The 3,706-nt window shown below is 41.1% G+C and overlaps 1 pseudogene; it reads left to right on the forward strand.

Annotated features, from left to right (window-relative positions):
- The first annotated feature begins 1,579 nt into the window (after positions 1 to 1,579).
- LOC101577786 lies at positions 1,580 to 2,958 on the forward strand (annotated as a pseudogene).
- Positions 2,959 to 3,706: the final 748 nt, after the last annotated feature.

Below are 3,706 nucleotides of genomic sequence, written 5' to 3' on the forward strand. Positions count from 1 at the left end.
GAACTTGTCAATATAAATTTACATTTTTAGTTATATAGGTCTTACTTTATCTTGGTCTTAACCATCCAGCAGAAAAGTATAACCACAAGGTATAAGAAGTAATGCCATATTAATATATTGAGCTATAAAAGGCTCAAGTCAACAACTTCTGACAATATCCAGTTCTGCAGATAACCCACTACTGTTATGGACTATTAGACTATATTGGGTTATTTTGCTGAATTGAAGTACCTACAATCTTTGGACTGGCATCAAGTATGAAAGGGTCCTTTATTAAAGACTTCTCCAAATATAGCTGCTCTAACTGCAGTGGAAAACCCACTTCTGAAAAAACAAAATGGGAAAAGGGGATATGTTGGGAGCCACAAAGCTAGGCAATTGATCAAATAAATGTAGGAGGGACCTGAACCAGTGCCTGAAGCAAACAAATTACCTCACTCTTGAGATGAATATCCTGTCTGGTTAAGGTTTGCTATCAGTTGCTAAGCAACTTAGTGTTGTGCATTTCTAATTTCACAAAAGTGTAAGTAAAAGACAGTTTTGTTGTGAACAAAAAAGAGGGGAAGGAAAAAATCTTTTTTAATATTTTTATTGAGAAACAAATAGCAATGAGACAGTTTCACAACCAATTACTAGTACATTTTCAATAATTCATACGTTGCATATTGTTGTCTTAGTGGTTATTCGTTGTGCAAGATGCAGACCTGATATCCTGTCTCAAACACTATTAGAACAAACTCTCTATTCATTGAATTAAAAGAATGGAGTCATGTATCCATCCTAAATATTTTGAGTACACAGATACAAAATGGTTGCTCATTTGTATCCCCCTTTTTGGTTAGTTTTGTCAGAGAAGGGCATTCCATTGTCATTTAAATACCGTCGGTTCATGAATTCAGCAAAATATCCCAATATAGTCCAGTAGTCCATAATAGTAGTGGATTTTCCATAAGACTGTCAATGTCTGAAGTTGTTGACTTGAGCATTTTACAGCTCAGCATATTAATATGGCTTTACTTTTTATACTTCGTTTTCATACTTTTCTGCTGGATGGTTAAGACTAAGAGAAAGACCTATATAACAAGAAATGTCACTTTTGTATCTGACAACGTCAGTCAAATCTCTTCAGGATTTAACCTGAAACCCTGTACCTCAGTTTGTAGATCCTCTGTCAGTGTCAGCCATATGGATGAGTCACAGCCATTGCTTGACCAATTTGCTCTCTGTGAAAGAAAAATTTTTAAATATATATGTATACAAAAGAGAATTAGGATAGACATACAGCTACTTTCTCTTCACTGAGAATAAAAGTTTGTACTAATATTGTTTAGACAAGATATCATGTCTGGAGCCTCGCTCTGGTCCCTGCACCTGGCAGCAGAGGCGTGTGTCTCCTCCTCTGCCGCCGCCATATTGTGTGTGTGAGGAGACGGGAGAGCGGCTATGGCCGCTGCCGCTTCCATCACAGTTTGAAAGAAACAGGTCTGAAAGAAAGTCTTATCCCCAGCTGGCTCTGAACATAGTGTTTGACAGATCTTCAAACATCAACTTCAACTTTGTCCGCCAACCTGTCTGACATATCGGGACCGTGCCAAGCAGGGCCATAGTTTACACAGATGTTAAAACGCACAGACCCGGAGAGTACTGGGATTACGAGTCACATGTGGTGGAATGGGGAACTCAAGATGACTACCAACTGGTTTGAAAACTAGGCAGGGGTAAATATAGTGAAGTATTTGAAGCCATCAATATCACAAATAATGAAAAGGTGGTTGTTAAAATTCTCAAGCCAGTAAAAAAGAAGAAAATTAAGCATGAAATAAAGATTTTGGAGAATTTGAGAGGAGGACCCAATATCATCACGTTGGCAGACATTGTAAAAGATCCTGTGTGGGCTGGTGAGATGGCTCAGTGGTCTAAAGCACCTACTTAGAACAAGCTTAGCAAAGCACAGGGCCCGCGGTTCAATCCCCCAGCACCACATGCCAGCCAGCCCTGCCCTCTGGTGGGCTGAGCTGGCCACACACACACACACACACACACACACACACACACACATAAATAAATAAATAAATATTTAAAAAAAAAAGATCCTGTGTCACGAAACCCCACCTTGGTTTTTGAACATGTAAAAAACACAGACTTCAAGCAATTGTACCAGACGTTAACAGACTATGATATTCGATTTTACATGTATGAGATTCTGAAGGCCCTGGATTATTGTCATAGCATGGGAATTATGCACAGAGATGTGAAGCCCCATAATGTCATGATTGATCATGAGCACAGAAAGCTGCGGCTAATAGACTGGGGTCTGGCGACTTTTACCATCCTGGTTAAGAATATAATGTCTGAGTTGCTTCTCGATACTTCAAAGGCCCTGAGCTACTTGTAGACTATCAGATGTATGATTATAGTTTGGATACGTGGAGTTTGGGTTGTATGCTGGCAAGTATGATCTTCCGGAAGGAGCCGTTTTTCCATGGACATGACAATTATGATCAGTTGGTGAGGAGAGCCAAGGTTCTGGGAACAGAAGACTTATATGACTATATTGACAAATATAACATTGAATTAGATCCCCGTTTCAACGATATCTTGGGCAGACACTCTCGTAAGCGATGGGAACGCTTTGTTCACAGTGAAAACCAACACCTTGTCAGCGCAGAAGCCTTGGATTTCCTGGATAAGCTGCTGCGATATGATCACCAGTCACGGCTCACTGCAAGAGAAGCCATGGAGCATCCTTATTTCTACACTGTTGTGAAGGACCAGGCTCGAATGGGTTCATCTAGCATGCCAGGGGGCAGTACACCTGTCAGTAGCGCCAACATGATGTCAGGGATTTCTTCAGTGCCAACCCCCTCACCCCTCGCACCTCTGGCAGGCTCACCAGTGATTGCTGCTGCCAACCCCCTTGGGATGCCTGTTCCAGTTGCCACTGGCACTCAGCAGTAATGGCCCATCTTTCTCCTGATACCTGAGCAGAGGTGGGGAAGTCCACCCTCTCTTTGATGCAGCTTGCACCTGGCGGGGAGGGTGAAACACTTCAGAAGCACTGTGTCTGAACTATTGCTTGTGGATTTATAATAGTTCAGTCATTTAAAAAAAATTGTAATAGGCTGATTTTTTTTCTTTCTTTTTTTTTCTTTTTTTTTTTTAATCAAACTTTTCGAGCGCTGCAGCCATGAGTCGCTACAAGTTCATTGATATTGGTATCAACCTGACAGATCCTATGTTCAGAGGAATTTATAGAGGGGTTCAGAAGCATCAAGATGACTTGCAGGAGGTGACAGAGAGAGCTGTCCAGGTTGGTGTGAAAAAGTTCATGATCACAGGAGGAGATCTACAAGACAGTAAAGAGGCTCTACAGTTGGCGCAAACAAAAGATCTGTTTTTCAGCACCGTTGGTTGCCACCCTACCAGATGCGGTGAATTTGAAAAGAATAATCCTGATCTTTACCTAGAGGAGCTGCTGCTTCTTGCTGAAAACAATAAGGGGAAAGTTGTGGCAGTCGGGGAGTGTGGCCTCGGTGAGTGCCTGTCGCGCTGTTCAGTCAAATACTGGAGATAATAATGGCAGCAGTAAGAGATGAAGATCCACTGGAACTAGCCAATACACTATATAACAACACCATTAAGATTTTTTTTCCTAATATTTACTTGGCATATTCCATCATGTATGAAAAATTGCATGGCAAAAATG

Source organism: Octodon degus, unplaced genomic scaffold (genome assembly GCF_000260255.1).
Source record: "Octodon degus isolate 3935 unplaced genomic scaffold, OctDeg1.0 scaffold00017, whole genome shotgun sequence".
Classification (NCBI taxonomy): domain Eukaryota; kingdom Metazoa; phylum Chordata; class Mammalia; order Rodentia; family Octodontidae; genus Octodon; species Octodon degus.